Below are 21255 nucleotides of genomic sequence, written 5' to 3'. Positions count from 1 at the left end.
GAAAGGTATGTGAGGCCCAAATCTATAGATATAAGAAAATAGTGCCACACAGCCAGGGCAAGATGGTAACCCAAATCTCCACCTTCACTTCCCAAAGGTATAAAGTTAATTGGGGCTTAACCAAGAGTGACAAAATTTTGCTTCCAACTGAGGTGTCTTTTGATTCACCCTTGATTCTTATACTTTTCCAGAACACTGGAGTTGAGGTCATCGCAAGGGATGTCGAAATCCCTAAGTAGGCCTCCTAAAAAATATAAATAAGACCACTTATTTCTTGTGCACTCAAGATCACTTGAAGGCATGAGAGGAGAGAATACGTAAGTGGCCTTAGGGTTAAAAGACACTTATTATTTCCCAATGGAGCTTTACATTTTGTAATCTAATCTTGAAGACACTCATGTTTAAGCATGCATTTTTCTTTCTAACTTGACAATGTCATCAACATAATGAAAAGTGAGGATTCATCAACAAAAAGTAAATTGATTATCTTCAACATAATCAAATTGCTAAAAATGAAACCAATTCTTTCAAGTCATTCAAGATTGAGTGAGTTCATTTTAAGCACCAAATCCAAATATTTCATATCAAGCTTCATTGACCTTAAGCATCCAAGAGTGTATTTTCTATCTAAACATTCATTCCAATGATAGTATGTCAATTTCCTTAAGGCACTCAAGATTGGATTTGGCTAGTCTACACATGCATTCCAATTAAAAACTTGTTCATTCATTAATGACATTCAAGAGTGTGTTTGAGCATCATCCATTCCAATGAAATGTGTGTAATTTTCCTTAAGGAACTCAAGAGTGTATAATGGTTTACCTTAATGCATTCAAGAGTGTGTTTGAGCATCATCCATTCTAATGAAATGTGTATAATTTTTCTTAAGGCAATCAAGAGTGTGTAATGGTTTACCTTAATGCATTGAAGAGTTTGCTTGACCTTTAGATATTAATTGCAACATGCATTCCAAGAAAAGTGATTAATTCATACAATTTCATTTACAATTTGAATCCCACAAGTGATTAAAATCACTACAAATTCCCAAGTGGTTGAAACCACTATAAATTTCCTAAGTGATTAAAATCACTACAAATTTTTAAGTGATCAAAATCACTAAAAATATCCTAGAGTGTGTTTCTTGCAATGAAAACTTTATTAGAAATCCCTGTCAATCAACCAAACAATGAGTTAAGCATTCAAAAACATGAGTAAAACTATCAAAATTGTGTAGATGATAGACTCCAGGTGTAGATGCCATAACTACATAGACGCTGAAATACATAGATGATAGAACTACAAAGATGCTAAAACACATAGATGACAGAATTCAGAGATGTATAGTTTCCTTTTTTTACTAACAGTTGATAGTGGCAGATGAAAAAATATGGTCACAAACACTAAAACATGTAGATAATAGAATACGAAGTTTTAGAGACAACAGAAAACAAATATTATAGCTTTCAAATGTCTGCAATAGAGATGATAGTCTAGACAAACTGCAGAGATTATAGTTTTCAAATATCACTAGGCTTCTTGGCCACCTACAACAAATATGATAGACTAGGAAAATTGTGGAGATGACTTTTTACAAATAGCGCTAGTTTTTTGGCTACCCACAATGAAGACGAAAAGATAAGAAAAATCACACACAATAGTATAAACTACAAAGCTGACAGAGTGGAATGGAGATGACAAAATAGTTATGGTTTGCATAATGAAACAATGCTTAAAAAATTATAGGCAGAGACACTGATTTGCAAAGGTGATGAAGCATCCTTGCACATGAAACTAAGTCCTAATAGAGATAATAGTGCATAGTTTCTATGAAAAATTCTAAGTTTTTAACCACTTTTTAAAATGGAAAAAGGGATGTGGCTCCCACTAGGTGTGCCAAAATGTATACACAAAACCTCACCTATTGGGAGCATGCATAAACAAACAAACATTAGTAGCATATGCATATCAAAGATTCGAATAAGATTGGAAAACTACTAATTCTACTTGAGTTTTAAAACTATGCAACCAAAATGTTAGAGTCCTCATGCAACCTCAAAGAAGCTCAACGAGAAGCACCCATGAGAGGCCTTTTTGGTGTGCTTTAGATTGGAGAGATGTAGATGTGCTCTCCCAAAACACAATGACTGGAGAATACTTTCAAGAAATGGCTATGAATGAGCCAATCTCAAATGATTCCATGGATGTAAATGTGGATGAAATGCAACGGAGGAATAAATCTAACAACATCATACTACCATGAATCTAATGCAAAATCTAGAAATCTAAGTAATGTAAACAACTACTAAAGGTTAGCTCTGAGCATAAAATTTCTAAGAACTCAAAAACTAAAATAGCATGATAACAATGTAAATGAGGGAGATGGAGAAATGCTTGAGACAAGGGCTCTATTTATAGGTTTGAGAGAGGCCTTGGGGAGGTGGCATCTATATGGCATCCACATAGGTGCCATAAGGGAGACACATGGGCTAAAGGACAAGCCATGCAAAAGTCAGAAAGAGCCTTTATGGTTGAGAGGCTCAAACTTTAGGGGAAGGAGTGGGAGGACAAAGGTGTAAGAGGTGTAAATGAAGTGGAAGCTTTATTGGATCATGAGCTTCTCACACATGTGTGAGAAAACACTTAGGAGCTAAAAGATGTTTAGAAAGGTGTTTAGGATAATAAAGTGAGATTAAGTAGTGGGTAGGATTAGAAAGATGAGAGTGATGGGTATAGACTATGTTTTAGGATGAGATTAGGATTAAATTAAATAAGATTTAACTTAATCATAGGCTTAAAGAATTTAATAGAATGGAGGGAATTAAATAAATTAGAATTTATTTAAAAGGAGATTTATGGAGCACTATGAATTAAATAAATTTAATACATTAGAGGGGATGTATTTGAACTAAATTTAAATACATTAGAAAAATGAATCTATTTAATTAAAAAGGTAGAAGAATATAACAAAATATAATTAATTAATAAATAAATAACTATAATGTCAAAGGAAATATTAAATAAATTAATATAGCATTTGGGACAATTTTAAGTGTCTACAATTACTTTTCAAAATTATTGTACATCTAAGCTTCAGTGCTAATAAACAACAAAATCAGAAATCCACTTTGTACATTTTGACAAGTGACTTATTGTACATGTACTACATATAAAGTGTCAAAAGCATAATTTTTTTTTTTGGTGTGTGGGGGGGGGGGGGGGGGTGGGTTTCTTTGACTGAGTGAATAGGGGGGTGTGTATTGTGTTTTTGTGTCTCTCTTTTGTGCTCTTTTAATTTTTTGCATCATGGGTTCACCTAAAGGTCCACTTCTAACTTCATATAATTATTCTACATGGAAAGATATTGTATGGAGTAGATTAATAGAAAAAGGTCTAAATCATTATGTTGATGGTACAATTCCCAAAACCACTGATGCTACAACACTCTTTAATTAGAAAATTAAAGATCAAAAGGCTTTAGGAATTATCAGGAGTTGTGTACATAGAGATCTCTTCTTCCACATTTCCAATTTCAAGGAAGCAAAACCTGCTTGGGATAAACTTGAAGCATTGTATGGTAAAGTGGATGAGGAAAAAGGATTTTAGATTGAGGATGATCTATTTCTATTGGATCCAAAGAATTTTGACACAATTAAATATTATATCAACAAAGCCAATGAGTTTAGAGCACTTTTAAAAGATTGTGGTAATCCCATGAAGGATGATCGATTGATTCATCACATCCTAAAGAGGCTACCTTCAGAGTATGCTTCCTTTTTTTTCAGATATAACACTCATAGGTTGACCATGGGAAGTGCTTTCCAAAAGCCTACATTTGATGTATTTGTAGAAATGTTGATTTTTGAACAAACCAAGTTGATAGGTATGGGACTTCTCACGTCATCAAAGACCAAAGCATTGGTGGCTAGTGATGAGAACCATTCAAGTCAACATGGAAAAAGTTCTAACAATAGCAATAAAAAGTAGTGGAAGCAAAAATCACAATCTAAGACACAACACTCATCCTCCTCACAACAAGGCAGTTCTTCTTCCAACAAGAAGGCACACAATGAAAAGAAGGACAAACTTTTTTGTGCATATTGTAAAAAACTGAATCATGATGAGTATCATTGCAAGACCAAGAGAACTGATGAGTTGGAAAACCTACTTAAGAAGAACAAAATCAATGTTCCAAATGCTTCCAAGGATTCAACTCCAACTACTTCAAAGGGAAAAGGGAAAGCACTTATGGTTGGTTAAAGTTCTTTAGCAAAATGGATTCCTGACTTAGTTGCCTCATATCATATGGGTTCTTCAAAGGGAGATTTTTCTTCATTAAAGAAGTCAAAGGTACCACACATATTTGTAGGAGATGATATAAAAATGGAAGTTGAAGGGAAAGGACATGTGGAGATGGAAATTGGGGAAGTCAAAGATGTTCTCTATGTTCCAAACCTTAGCTCTAATCTCCTCTCAATTTACCAAATAACACACCTTGGAGATGGCAACAAAGTTTAGTTACTTCCTAATTCCATAATGATGCAAAATCTAAAAGATAATTAATTGGTTGTAGTGGGTAAAGTCAATCATCACAAAAGGCTTTATTTTTTTCACACTTTTTGCCTAAGTCTCCTTCACATGCCTTGTTAACTCAATCTCATTCAAAAATTAAATAACGGCATGAGTGGTATGGTCATCTTGCCTTTTGCTATCTTCAACAAATTTGCTCAAAAAACATGGTCAAGGTTTTTCCTACACTCAACTTTTCTTAGGGTGAATGTTCAACATATTCAATGGATATGCATCTAGAGGAGAAGTTTGATAAAGGGAAGTCTTCAAGAGCACCAATTGTTCTTTAGTTGGTTCACATGGTACTAGTAGATCCTTTTGTAGTGACATCAATTAGCCAAGGTCACTACATACTCACTTTCATTGATGACTTTTCATGCTTCACATGGGTCTACTTTCTTCATCACAAGAATGAAATGTTGGATAAGTTTCTAGCCTTCAAAACTCATATTGAAAAACAATCAAGAAAAGTGATCAAGGTTCTTTGGATGGACAATGAAAGCATCTATGTGAACACAAGGCTTAAAGACTTTTGCAAACTTGAGTGTATTGGTGTAAATAATTATTCACTATTTATACTTACTTAATTTTACATAGGTCAATGCATTATTTTATTATTTATTAGTGAGACACTAGGGAGTTTGCATACTTTTATGAGTTGTCATGTTGACAACACAGAAGTAAGCAACTCTAATTCAGCACATGGTGTCTACAATGTTGGAGTTTGCATAATTAACTAAGTTGTCATGTAGACAACATAGTTATTTGAACTCCTATTTTAGCACATGGTGTCTACAACATAATTTTGCATGCTACACCTTTTTAGGCCTATCCTCTCATCATCGCACTTACTCCTGTGCTTAATGGAGAATAACCCACACTTGGTGGACATGTTGTATGACTTATCATGTTGCTAATTGATGGGGACACTATGACCCAAGCACAAAATGGACACAATAGGAAAGGAAAAATTTTATTAACTGTAAAAATATGTTAGTACACTTAGTGCAAAGAAAGAGACTCCAAAACAAGCCCTATGGGCTTACAATAGCATAAAACTGGAGATAATTTCTTCTCCTAGTACCTTCTCTCAAACTCCACTCCTAACTGCCTTTTACAATGCTAGAAATGTTCTTAAATAGACCCTGGAGGGTTAAGGATTAAGAATACATTCTAGAAAGTTCTAGTTGGCATCCACCGACCAAATAGAAGGCTCTATATGTCACATTAGAAGTTGGCACAAAATAAAAAGAATCCAGAAATGGTAACCGAACTTTCGGGAGGCATAACTTCTGAACCATAGCTCCGATTGACAAACCGTTTACATTTTTGGAAAGCTCTTGAAGCACTCTATAGCCTTATGGAAAAGCTTCGATCTTCCCCCATTTTTTAGTCCTTTTCGAGGTCATTTAATGCCCCTAACCTGACTTTGAAGCGTTCTTAAGAGGTCTGCAAAAATTGAAAAATTGCAATAACTTTCAGACTGTGGGGCCTTTTGACCTGATTCTTTTTTTGGAATGCTCTAAATTACAATTACATTCATTTGGCCAATTTACACCTTCTAGTTCACCAAAATGATGGCTCAATTACATACTCCTATTTTTTTGGCATTTACATGTATCCCAATATGATTAAAAACTCTAACCCAGAATACTAATAGTGGAGCTGTGAGTTGGAACCTTTATTTGACCCAAATGGGTATCTAGAAATGAAAATAGATGAAACAGAAACTAAGTCTAAGTACATTTTTTTGGATGACATAGGATTGCCCTTATACCTCTAGATGCTCCTACATCACTAATTTGTATGCATTCTAGAAGCATTCTAGAGGCCTTTATATATAGACACTCCTAATGTACTTTCACATTGAATTGAATACATAGCAATATTCTAATCAAATCTTTTGGTCTACTATTATGCTTGTGCTTGAGTTTCTTGATCTTGGGTGAATTTTTCCCTAAGGAAAATTCTTACATGCTCTTTAACATGTCTAACCACATTATCTTGCCTGTTTGCTTGGACCTCAACATGCTCATCAAGAAAACCTTTGCATCCCCTGTAACTACAATACAAGATTTTTTCTTAATCCCAATACATATTATAGTTAAAATTGTATTAGTACACCAAATTCAATTTAAACTTTTTACTTTCATTAATAATTTAGAAACAATAAATCGAATATAAAATATTTACTTGTATATACACTGATATTATTCTTCATCCATCTCATCATCAGGATCATCATCGTCATTGACATTGTCACGACCACTATCCTAGTCATCACCATCATCATCGTCATTATCATCATCATCATCATCATCATCATCATCAATATCAATAACAACATTATTTACATCAGGAGCATCAACGTCCAACTCTTGATCATGATCCACTTCTTCCTCTTCCTTGATATCTTCTTCATCCATCCCATTATACTTTATTGGCCTTCCCCTTGGATCATGTCTAACAAGAAATGACCAACCTAGTTTATGTCGAACCTATGAATAAAATACCTACTCACATTGGCTTAGAAGAACATAGAGCTCATCCCAACTGACTCAAATAACCTTGTATTAATCATTGAAAATCCATTCTCATGCTCAATAATAGTTCTATCAGGATCATCTTGATTGAGTGGTAGTTTGTACCATTTGATGATGAAGAGAACTAGTTTGAAGGAATTAAAGTCATATTCAAGTATGTCAACCAAAATACCATATTATCGATTTTGAGATTCTCAAGGATGTAAGTTATTTCTAGATGGAAATATTGGTCACTTGGAAGACTACACTTATCCCATAATCACAAGTTCTCTTCATGCCATCTAAATCTTTGATGTGAAATTTATAACCATTGTAGAACATAATCTTGTGGTGTTTCACCTACAATAATGTCAAACATATATAAATTATTCCATCACGAGTTAAAAAATAAATGGTTGATTAACAAACTTATAAGTACCTAGAGATCTCTCAAACCATATGTTAAATCTATTTCCTTTTGTGTAACATTGGCATCTCCATTAAAATGAGCTTCTTTAACCAATGAAGACACATATTATTATTTTAATCCATAACTAGAATGTTGACATTTTTCAATCCATACCATCATCTAATCTTGATTGTTTGCAATAAACAAATGTATTGTATTATACTCTTTACTAGCTGTAAAAAAGTAAATAGATGACTTATAATAGATTTATTTTGAAGATTAAGAATTAATTAACAGTAATAAAATCTCATAATTTATTAAACCTTTCATTTTCCTAAATCTACCTTTCCCCACCAAGTACTCCCCTTCAAATTTTTTAATGGATTTGAGATCCCAAATGCAATCTATATGGCTCTTTGCTGCAAGATTAGGAAGATATTGAGTAACATTCACCATCATCTAGTATGATATATATCCCTCAATCATAGAACCCTCGAGACATGCTCTTTGTTAAATGAACAATTCAAAATTTTCAAGTGTCTCTCAACCATCCACATTGATCTAAGATGTACAGGTCCACAGAATTAAATCTCTTCAACTTGGTGTATGAAGTAGTGTTCTTTTACATTGAAAAAATTTGAAGGTAAACACTTTTGTATTTCACACATTAGCAGAGGAATTCTTTTCTTCCAAAATTTTATATCTTCTTTATGGATTTCTTTAGATGAAAGCCACCTACAAGGGATTCAACACAAAAATATATATAAATACAAGACTTTACAATATATTACTTGTTTGATATATTGAACTAATATCACTTCTTACCTCATGTATTTTCCAAGATCATATATCACTTGTTTGATATTATTGTCAAAGTTTTTTGGGAGTGATAGGGGTGGTATATACTACAACAATTGTCAGCTACTCATTTTATTCTTTTCTAACACAATACAATGAAAATTGAATGTAGTTTCACAAATATATTGTAAATACAAAAGATTGTGAATTACCTTGATGAAGGTATGTCAATCATGCATTTTCAACCCTAGGCCAAATTCTTTTTTCCTTGATATGAAATTACTTATATTTGTAGAAAATCTTGTAGGCAATCAAATTTTTCATATGACTTCTTTTATGGCATTAATTTGTTGCTTCATTAATAACCAAGGAAGGACACTTGCATTAATCTAGTCTCCATTTCTATTTGATCCAATGCTGTTTTTCATTGCATGATTGGAATCATGAATTTCACTACAAATTATGGCAATTTTATCTTTGTCACATCTTCCATCCAATATTTTCCATAGTGTCTCTATTAGATTCTTTCCAATATGCATGGTATCAAGAAAATGCATAATTTGTAGCTGCTCGTAGAAGGGTAGCCTACTAAATTATTTGGGCTAACATTTTAATCCCTTTAGAAGGTGGTTAGTACTAATGCCTTGATGACCTTGAATTCTATTATATTCCAACTACCATAGGTGAGGTGTCATTCTTCATGAATTTGATGTAGTCTCTTATTTCCCATTGAAAAGATGTTTTTCAACACTTTGATAGTTATTTTTTTGTGCAGGAAGTGCCTATTCTCATCAAACACCTTCTTTCTTAAACTTTTGGAATGGTGAGTTTTCATCTTTGGAGCACACATTGGACATGCAATTTTTCCTTTTGTTTGAAGACCTACATTATAATGATACAATTTGATTAAATATCTTCTTTTTGGAATTAGTATTATCACATATAACTAGATTTTAGCATAACATACCACATAAATGTCTCAACCCTAGGGCATCATGAACTGTCCATACAAGCATTGCATAGAGTTGAAATTATTATTTTTCCAATTGTTCTAGATATATCATACATGGTGAAACCATTCTATAACACTAGCAACTCGTTGATAAGAGGCACAATATATACATTCATATCTTTCACTTGGTACTTACCTAGTTGAATGAACAACATCAGATAATTATTGTGGTCATTTCACTCCAAGGCTTATAATTACATGTAGGTAACAATAAAATAATAAAATATCTAGAACAATCATTGCCAACATAATGTTCTCCCTCTTTATTGACATCCATGGAGGAAGGTTATTTTTAATAACAAAAATAGGCCATACTGAGTAAATAGATCTCATCTCTCCATATGGATTGACACTATTAGTTGTCAAAGAAAGCTTGAGGTTTTGAGGTTCTTCTTTAAAGTGTGGCCACTTTTCATCTATGTCCTTAAATGCTAAACCATTTGCATGCATTCAAATAATGTCATCTCAACTTCTATTGTGTGCATAGTAATCCATAAATTGTGCCAAGCTACTACACCTGAATAATCATTTAAGACATGAAATAATGGGGATGTAATGAAGAAACTTGAAAGGAACCTTTTTTGTCATTTGATCATCTTGATATCTTCTTATATGGCATTGAAGGCATTTTATTGCATTTTTTGTATTCTTTATGATAAATTACGTGATCTTGAGGACAAACATCTATTGATTGATACTCTATTCCAATATGTTTCATAGTGGCACATAGTTCTTAGTAAAAGTGAGGGAGAACATTTGATGGTGGTTACAAATAGTCACCTATCAATCTACAACAAAAAATATTAGTCGTTAGTATAAATAATATTAATGGTATACATTTTATCTTTTATAGACTATAATAGAATATTTCACAAACCTTAGCATACATGACATTGTTATGTTGGATATGTTGGAAATAGTCAAGACTAGCTAGATTAGTGAGAGGGGAGGGATGAATCAGTAATCTTAATTTCTTTTAGCAATTTCAGCACTTAATCAACATAATCCATTCACCATTAATTGATCTAATCTATTGCATGCATGAGAAACTGAAAGATAAACATTCATGGCACATAAACACAATATTTGGTGACCCAAAAACCTTCCAAATAGAAAGTAAAACTGGGGTGGGGATGATACCCACAAAACTTCAATACTATAGCATAAAGTTGGCCTGTTAAGGCTTATAATGATCACTTTTGATGATTTTCCCTGTTAGGAGCAATTAGGACTGCTAGGTCCACCTTGTTAGAGGTTTTACAAACATACAATGAAGTATGCACTTTGTTAAGTGATTTAGAGAAAAGACTGTTAAGTCTACCCTATTAAAGGATTTGAATCTAATTCACCTGTTAGGATGAAATAGTAGATCTGACTTACAACTTGATTTTTGATTAGATTCTTGAAATGTTGATCACCTCTTGTGATAGATGTAACTTGACTACTCCTTATAAACCTTGCTAAATACTCTGCTTTGCTACTGATTTGCATTCACTCTTCTCAAAAAAGTACTCATCTACATATCTAAGAATGATATAATACATTACATATATACCATTCAATTCTCATATTTACAAGGTTGGCCAAAATACAAGTTAACATAAATATTACTAAGTCGGCCCTAATGTAGAAACTTGGGTTCTAAATAGCTAACTTGGTGAACTTCTAATACTCAACATCCACTGCATTAGTTGACATCGTCATGCATTTGGTAAAAGTAGAGGCATGGCCCATACTAGTCACTCAACATAGCTTCGAACTCTATGAACATTGGAGTCTCAATAGATATAGTGTAACTTGATGAGAATTGAATACTATGTTTACCTTGCTTGCACTCAGTAAACACTACTTATCCCATCACTCAGTAGACACTAGCTTCACATCATAGTAACTAATGACTTGGTAAATACTACAAAGCTCGATATCCACTAAGTTCTTGGTCTGAACTACTGCACTACCGAACTCACTTGGTAACCATTGGAATGCTTGGTATGAACTACAAAACTACAAAACCTACTTGGCAACCAATAAATGCTCGATAAACACTAGAGACTGAGTGATGAACTTAGTAACCATACAAAATTATGAATAAGTGTTGTCACTAATGAAAAACATAACTTAGTGTCAACAATCACCCCCTTTGGCATTAGTGACAAAAACATTTATTAGCCAAAAATATATGTACAGTGACGTGTTGATATTTTTTGATTTATCAAAATTTGTCTTTGTAATTTTGCTATATATACATTTGCACATATCTCCCCCATACAGTGTACATATTATATAAGGCATAGTACCACACTATATATACAAGTCTCTCTTTTGTATATATGTCTCTACAAATATCTCTTTCTCTACCCCTTTTTTGACAATAATGCCAAACATTTATTCACACCATACTTATACAAAGACACTAAAATGTGAGAGAAAATCAGAGTGTACCTTGAGAATAAGAGCTAATGTCTTATCCTAGTTCTCTTGCAAAATTTTGTAGGTGTGAAGTTCCAATTGAACTTCTGCTAAAATTTCAATCATGTGATTTGCAATTGAAAATTTGTTATCATGTATCAATGTTTATGAATATGCAATATGTTTTTGCATTGTGTCCATGATTGGCAGGATCATGTTTTGGATGCCTATTAATGTAGACCTAATCCTTGCTTCCTCTCTTAACAATTCTACCTACATATCAGATAAAAATTTGACCTTTATGTGATGTGCAAAGCTTGAACTGGGGTCAAGCTACAACTTTTGGGTGCTAGGCTTTAGATCCTCATCAATTTTGATCAGTTTTCCCTTTATTTCTTTTGTGCACTTGGTAATATCACAAAGTTTGGCAAAAAGAGATGTTACATTTGTAAAAAAAATTTCAAGATTACCAAAAATTGAGGAAAGCTCTACCTAATGAATAGCAATGTGCTCAAGCACCTTATTGTCAAACTTTTTCTCAGCTTTTGCAATCAACTTTTCTTGACTAGTAGAGTCCTCATTGAATTTATTAACTACTTCCTCTAACTATAGCCAAATATGTTGAGATGAATCAACATCCACTCCTATGGCTACTGTCAAAATATTCTTTGCACTCTCAATTATCCTAAATTCTCTATCCCTTTCCTCTCTGAGCTACTTCTGTTTGGCTTTCTGTTCCAAAAGTTGGCTGACCAATCTCATTTGTTCCACAATAGCATTATCAAGATCCAACTTAGGAATTTTAATCTCTTTGTCCAAATCTATATCTTCATCAATTTCTTTTCCAGTAATCAGAAGTTTAAGGGGTGTGGGTAAAAGCACAGATCTGTGTCACTGTTTATGATACCAAAACCTATTTTGGTCAAATCTCATTTCTCTATAAAACTCAATTTTTTTCAAAAACTAAAAATACCCTTTTATAGATCTCAGATTCAACATCATCATTATATAATTTTTTGAGTGTTTTGAGTAGTTATAACATGTTATAATCTCAAAATATTATAAATTAATATTTCAACATTTTAGAAGATGCTCCCTCAAAAAAGGAAAAAAATAGTAAATCATATCAAAAAAATAAAAATAAAATATTTATCTCTAGACAAGAGAATCCTCTTTACGAATATGTAATTTTTCTTCAAGAAGGTATAGATTTGATAGGAAAGTTTTGACAGGAGTAAAAAATATTAGATTCTAATAAGGTCAAACTTGAGTACTTATAACAAAGAAAATATACATCAAAATAATTATTTCTTTTTTTGTTCACTAGCTATACATGTCATCTATAAGATATTTTTAGATTAGAACAAAAAAAGATGATTTTCATATACTTGTTTGACGAGAACTACACCTTATATTTGTTATAGTTAAAAAAGGGACTTCAAAATGAATAAATTCTTACTCAAAAAAATTATAAAAATTATAGGCATAAAATTCATCCAATTCTACACATTTCATCAGTTTACATCATCTTCCTATTTTAAACACAAATACCATTTTTTTGTCAGTAATGTTGAATTGTCACATTCTAATATCTCATTTCTTTATAAAATGTAACACTAATTTGTGCTTTTACGAGTGTCCTTGGTTCTACTTTTGATATTACTGTCTTGGACTTGGAAACAGAAATAATTGTAGAAATAGTAGGGCTTGCTATGAAAACTTGAATAGGGCCTATTGAAGGAATACTGACAGGAGTGCTAACAAAATTCAAAAATGAAGTGCTACCCAAAATTGAAGTAATAACAGGTGGAACACTAACTGAAGTACATACAATAGGAGCACTGTTAGAAGTATTTACAAATAAAGTACTTATAGGAGCATGCAAAATTGAAGTAGACAAAATTGTAGAACTTGATTTTGTACTTAATGCTAATGTCCCTAACTTGAGAGCTGATGAAGAGCAGGTCTATAGTTGGGTGGATGAAGTGGTAGACACTTCCATTATTGATACCTAGAGATGAGAGGTAGCAAACAGTGATTGAGTAGATGATATATCTATTGTAGTTGCAATCACACTTAATGAAGCTATCTCCATGCCAGATGATGTAGCAGTTTTTGGTGGAGAGTGAGGAAGGGAGGCTATGACTTGTGCAACTATCCTAACTAGATCATTCTCTTCTTTACCATCCTTCATAACTACCTAATAGTCCTCAGCATCAATAGTGACACAAGGTGTGTTATCTTCTTTATTGTCACTATCATCATCATCTTTGATCTCCACTAGATCCTCATTTGGTTTGTGTAAATGATAAACATTTTTCCACATATTTTTAGTGTCTATAACTACATGCTCAATTTCTTTGACCAAAATCAAATAGGTATGAAATATGTTCATCATTTTACCTTCATTATCCTTCATTGCTACCTTAACCTCTGCATTAGTAAGACTCAATAGCAATCATCTCAAAGATTGCTCATATATATCCTTTGTTGTCTACATAGCTAATTCCCATCTAGGTTTCAACCTTGCCAATAATTCATTGGAAATATAAGGGGCAATTTGATCTAGGGAATATTTCCATTTTCCCATCTTAGTCAGCACTAGCTCCTTAATCTACATTTTCCTTGTGTTAGTTCTTGATTCATACTTTAAAGCTTTGAAATTTATGACACCTACACCTTCTTCTAATTGCTTCAATCTCTCTTTGAAGGTGAGTGGGGGCTTACTAAATACAATTTCACTATCTCCTTTCTTCTTGGATCTTCTTGTAAACACAACTGTAGAGGCCTTAGGTGGCTTGGTGATAATCACCTTGCCTTTCTTTCTTACAAGATCTTCCTCCTTTTCAGATTCTTGCTCTTCATCCTTAGATTCTTCTTTATCTTCTTATTTTCCCCCAATAAGCATAAGAGGAGCACTTGTAGTTTTCAACTTTGCTATGTTCCTCTTATGTTTACTTAATGTCTGAGGTAGTTGTATCTCAATCTCTATTCTAACCTTGGCATCATCATAAGTTCCAAAGATGGGTAAATTTGGATCTATAGGTTCATTCACCGGGGCTTCAATTATCTCTTTTGTTATCAATGTTAACCACATAGGGAAGAGGTTTTACCCATACAATTCTAGGTCTAACTACCTGAATATATACCATTTCACAGTCAACCATGAAACAAACATTTTCCTTGTAGTCTTCAACTAGTTTTGGTCGAATCCAAAACCTATTATTCATTTTCTCATTGAAAACTTCAAAATAGTTGTCCATTATACTATCAAAATTCTCACCCATTTTTGCAATAAACTCATTGATTTGATACAAAACTATAGTATCCTTTCTCCATACCACTGATCCTTTTGATGGAAAAAATTTTGTACATAAAGGAACAAACAAGTTAACAAAGAACCAAATTTACACAAATTATTTATTGATGTCCTGATACTTTCCATGTTCTTGATAAGCTATTTCTATTGGAAATATTCAATATATGATAGGTTACTAAGAGGGGAGGGATGAATCAATAACCTTAAATTCTTCTTTGAGTTAGTCATGAACCAATCTATGCTACTATATGCATTAATACTGAAAGTTAAAACATTCATCACACAAAAGAACACAATATTTTGGTGACCCAGAAACCTTCCAAATAGAAAGTAAAACTAGGGTGGGGATGATACCCACAAAATGTTAATACTACAACATAAAGTTGGCCTATTAAAGCTTATATTGACCACTTCTGGTGATCTGCCCTTTTAGGATCACAAATGACTGCTAGGTCCACCTTGTTAGAGGATTTACAAACATACAATGAAGTATGCACTCGGTTAAGGGATTTGTACAAAGACTATCAAGTCTACCTTGTTAGAGGATTTAGAAAACTAATTCACCTATTAAGATGAAGTAATGGATCTGCTTACAACTAATTTTTGATAAGATCCTTTATGCACTAATCACCTTACATGATAGATATAACTTTTTTGCTTCTATATTGACCTTGTTGTATCCTTTGAACTACTACTGATAATATTTTTCATATATTTCTCATTACTTTGCTATTGCTTCCATGCATGTGATATCTTACAATACTCCTTACATATATACCTTTCAAATTTACAAAGCTGCAAGGTTGGCCAAAACATAAGTGAACAAATACATTACAAAGTCAACCCAATAATAAATAACTCGAGTTCACTAAATTGACTTGGTGACCTTCTGATATACAACATTCACTACAGTACTTGTCATTGTCATGCACTCATTAGAAGTGAAGAATAAATACATACTAATCACTTGATGTAGCTCTGAACTTGGTGACCACAGGTGACTCAATAAATGTAATGTTACTCAGTAGATACTGAGTTTACCTTGCTTCACTCTATAAACACTAATTCTTCCAATGCTCAATTTACATAGAATCTGCATGACACAAACTTATTGCTTGGTAGACATTGTGAAGCTTGGTATATAGTGCTGATCTTGTATTCACTCAGTAGCCACTATCTACTCTTTATATTGCCTATATTTGCTTGGTAGCCACTATCTGCTCGGTGTAAACTATTGGACTCTTTCAAAGCTTAGTTAACACTGGAATGCTCGGTGAGAGTAGAGAATTAAGTGCTGATCTCAGTAGCTATACTGATATGGATACGTGTTGTCACTAATGGAAATACTAACTTAATCTCAAGAATCTCCCCCTTGGCATTAGTGAAAAATGCTTATAAGCTAAAACATATGTACATAAACTGACTCACTAAATTTTGGTTTTTCAAAATTGATCTTTGTAAAGCTGTTGCATATACATTTCTACATATATCTCCTTGGTGACATATAATGTATATACAAAGATGGTTATGTACATAGCTATACACATATACATGATAACTCTATTGAGTTCTATCTCCCCCTTTCACTTATACTGATATCTCTCCTTATATATAGAATTTCCCTTTTGTTTATATTGATATCTCTCCCCGTTTTTTAAAGTAATGCCAAAGGGCTACATAATACTATCTATATTGTTACACCAAATTGAGAGAGAAATTACTAATGTACCTTAAGAATGAGGGCCAATGAGGTATTCAAATTCTTTTGCAAAATTTTGCAGGTGGAGAGAGCAATCTAAACTTCTGTTGATAATTTGATCATGTGATCAGCCACTTAGAAGTTTTGATCCTGAACTAATGTCTTGCAATGAGCAATATGTTTCTGCATTGTATCCATTATTGGTAAGATCATGTTCTGAATATCAATTAAGGTTTCTCTTATTCTTGCTTCTTCTCTTAGAAGTTATGCCTGCACTTCTGCTAGATATTTCACCTTGGTGTGATGATTGGCACTGGAAGAGGGGTTAGCCTGCAACTTTGATGCACTAGATTTTGTTGGAAATGATTGAAAACATCATAAGGAAGGTTGTTGGAATGATCACATGGAACTGGTAAAGAATGTTCTCAAACATTGTTTTGTAATTGATGTCAAACTTGCTACTTGCAGGAATGACAATTGCTTTAGTGATCCAAATACTATCAATTAGTTGATTAACAAGGAGGAGGAAATAAATAAGATGTAACTAGAACACCTAGAGAAAGGTTGAAGTTATGACGTTGGAATCAAGTAGAAGGATCAGTCAAGCCATTGATGAAATAATGTACTGATGACATACTCTAAGACATAGAGAATGGGCACACTGAAACATATCAAAGATATAAGGTTTTAGCTAAGACATCTGTAAAGCCTAACTAAAGTTCATTAGAGAAAAGGAGCCGAGCAAGCTAGTAGGTGCCGAACAGATTCCTAGTTGAAGCCGAGCAAGTTCAACTTCAAGTGCTGAGTGAACTTCAGATGCCAAGTGATATAGAGTTTATCAAGTGCCGAGTGAACTTCAAGTGTCGAGTGATACAGAGTTTATCAAGTGCCGAGTGATCTAGAGTAATCAAATGCTGAGTGATACAGTTTTATTTAGGTGCTGAGCTATCCAGGAAACAGATGCCAAGCATCAGAAAACCAATAGTGCCGAGTAACATAGAGATGCCGAGCATCAGTAAACCAATAATGCTGAGTTGCTGCATTATTTTGATAATTGAAGATTCACCAGATTTAAGCCAACAAGGTTGTTATCTAGAAGTTTGTGAATTAAATGGAAGATAAGAATGATGAGCTAATGGCACAGAACACCATGTAGAACATTTTTGAGGTTACAACTGGAACCTAGATGAAATCTCTAGATAAGAACAAGATATGAGGTAGATACATTGTATCCTACCTAATCCATTTGAAACCCTACAAATTGGAGAGGGAGAATTGAGCAGAAAAGGCAAATTAGATTTCTATTTAAGGAGTCATAAGGTCATGAAGCAAAAAGAGAGAGGTGGTCAAGCATGAAAGCATAATTGCTGAAGAAGGTGCTAAGGAGAAGAAAGCACAGAAATTTGTTTGGATAGATGACCACAAGGATTATTGCATTGGCATGGTGAGTAAGAAGACTCAAGGAGATGAAGCTTGAGAGGAAGACAAGTTGTCAGAGCTAAAATGATTAAAGCCAAGCAATAGGACTGAACTGAAGAAGTGATCTGAAATCCGCAAAGTATGTTGTAAGTTGTATCAGATCAAAAAGCCATTATTGTTACTCTCTAGCAATTGTAACAGATAGTTTAAATCCTATGGACTTAGGTTGGTTCAATAGCCATGAGGTAAATCCTTTAATAGGGTGACATTCCAAGTGAATGTTCAGAAGTCCTTTAACCAGGCCCATTCCTAACAGTTTGGTGAAATCCTCTAACAAGGTCACATTTAATAGTGTGTTGTAAGCCTTTAACAAGGTAGGCTTTTAATAGGACATCACTTTAGAAGAGTGAAAATCAAGTAGCATGTTACTAGTGGTTTTTCCCAAATTGGGTTTCCACGTAAATCATTGTGTCATGTGTTGATCTTGCATGTTTTATCTCTGCATGTTGATTTAGTGTAACTTGCTAATATAGTTGATTTAAGTTTGGATGAATGAAAAGTGTATGGATTTATTAAAAGTAGTGAAAAAGTGTTATTAGGGCATTTGGACCTTGGATAACTGATTCACCCCCACCCCTCCCTCCTAGTTATTCTAAAAGAGTTCTTACAGATTTCATGTTAGCATCAATCTTATTTAGCTTCTCCTTTATTTCATTTGTAAAACTAGACATATCACAAAGTTTTGCAAAAAGTGAGGCTGCATTATTAAAGGTATTTTCAAAATTTCCCAAAAATATGGACAACTCCACTTGTTTGATTACAATTTGTTGAGAAATATGCTCTAGCACCTTGGTATCAAACTTCCTTTTAGCCTTTTCAATTAGCTTCTCTTGTCCAAAGGAGTCCTCATTATATTTTTTTATAGCCTCCTTTAACTGAATCAAAATATGTTGAGTGGAATCCACTTCAATACCTATAGCATCTATAATTATATTCTTGGCATTTTCAATTATTTTGTACTCCTTATCCCTTTCAGGCCTTAGCTACTTCTGCTTAGCTTTCTTCTCTATGAGTTGATTGGCTAACCTCATTTATTCAATAGTAGCAGTCTCATAGTCAATCTTAGGTATTATTATCTCAATGTCTAAGTCAATGTCTTCTTCAATTTTCTTTCTAGTGATCAAAAGTTTCAATGGTTGCCTTGGTTTTACTTCAGTGATGACTGGTTTGACCTTTGGAACAAACACAACAGTAGAGATAGAAGGGCCAGTAGTAAAAAATGGAATAGGGATTAAGGATTGAATGCCAATAGAAGTATTAGTTGAACCAAAAACTAAAAAATTTCCCAAAAATGGTGCCACACTCAGTAGAATACTCATAGAAGTGTCTGAACTAACTAGAATCAAAGTAGATGTAGATGAAAACAAAACTGTAGAGCATACTAGAATTGATGAAGACAAAATTGTAGAATTTACTAATGCACAAACTGAAGATGCAGATACAGAGGGAGCTAACTTGGTAGCTGAAGAGGTAATAGTCAGCTCTATACATGAAGTGCTTGATACTTGGAGCTAGGAGTTGACTAGTGAAGGTTGAGCAATTGATGTTGTTGTGCTCACAATTTCACTAGTAGAAGCTATCTCCAAAGATGTGATAGTATGTGGTGGAGTGTGAGGAAGAGATGCAATAACTTCTGCTGCAATTCTGACTGGATCATCTTCATCCTTTTCTTCCTCTTTTGCTTCTTCCTCCTCTCCTTCTTCATCCATTTCTTCTACTTCCTCCTCCTCTTCTTCCTTCTCCTCCATTAGAGCATGCAATTCACCTTCAGTAACTATGATGTAAGGAGTGTTGTCATCATCATCATCATCATCCTCATCAATAACATCATCTTTAATTATAATAGTTTCTTCAGATGGCTTGTTGAGATGATATAGATCTCTCCAAACGTTTGAGGCATTCTTAACTACTAATTCTATGTCATTCATTAATATAAAGCATGAGTTAAGCTCTAGAATCATTATGTCTTCATGTTGTTTCATTGCCTTCTTTACTTCAACATTAGTCAGATTAGGTGCTAACTATTTCAGCTATTGTTCAAAAATGTCTTTAACAGTTTGCACCATGTTCTCCCATCTGAGTTGAATTTTGGCAAAGAGATCTACATGGATTTGAGGTTGCATTTGAGCAAGGGAGTATTTCCAAATACCCATCTTTTTCATGACTTAGTCCTCAATCTCTCTCTAATCAACTGGAGTTCGAGTCTCATACTTGAGAACTTTGAAGTTACATATTCTTGCTCCAACTCTTAGTTGTTGCATCCTTTCCTCAAATTTAGGTGGAGAGCGAATGGGTACTGGTTCACTTTTACCTTTCCTACCTCTCTTGGAGAACACTACAATAGGGTTCTTTTGATGTTTAGTGATAATCACTCTACCTTTCTTCCTTTTTGGTTCCTCTTTCTCTGATTCTTCTTCTTCACCTTCATCATATTCTTCTTCTTCATCCTGACCCTTGCCCTTGCTAAGCATTAGAGGACCTTTAGATTTCTTCAATTTTGCAATCCTCTTCTTACTTCTATTGATAACTTGAGGAATCTTGATACCGAGTTCTATCCTCTTCTTTGCTTCCTCATAAGTGCCAAATGTAGGAAGATTTAGATTGGCTAGTTCATTTACTAAAGCCTCAATGATGTCTCTAGCTTCATCAATGTTGATTTCATAAGGCAATGGTTTTACCCATGCCACTCTTGGTATGACTGCTTAAATGTACACTCTATCATAGTCCACCATGAAGCATATGTTATCCTTGTGTTCTTCCACAAGCTTGGATGGGATTCAGAATCTATTATTCATTTTCTCTTTGAATGCCTGAAAGTAATTTTCCAACACGCTTTCAAAGTTTTCACCCATTTCTTCAATAAATTCATTTATCTGATAAAGAATAGGCATGTCTTTTCTCCCTATGACTATGCCCTTAGATGGAAATAATTTTTGAAGATAAAAGAATAAACAGGCAAGCAATGAACCAAACTTGAAATAATTGTTCTTGGAAGTCTTTACACATTCAATGTTTTTGTTCAATTGCTTCAAAAGTACATCT

This window comes from Cupressus sempervirens, chromosome 10, assembly GCF_028749045.1.
Source record: "Cupressus sempervirens isolate cs-2001-9-10 chromosome 10, ASM2874904v1, whole genome shotgun sequence".
Taxonomy (NCBI): Eukaryota; Viridiplantae; Streptophyta; class Pinopsida; order Cupressales; family Cupressaceae; genus Cupressus; species Cupressus sempervirens.
The sequence above is the reverse complement of the archived record's forward strand: the minus strand, read 5'-3'. Positions refer to the sequence as shown.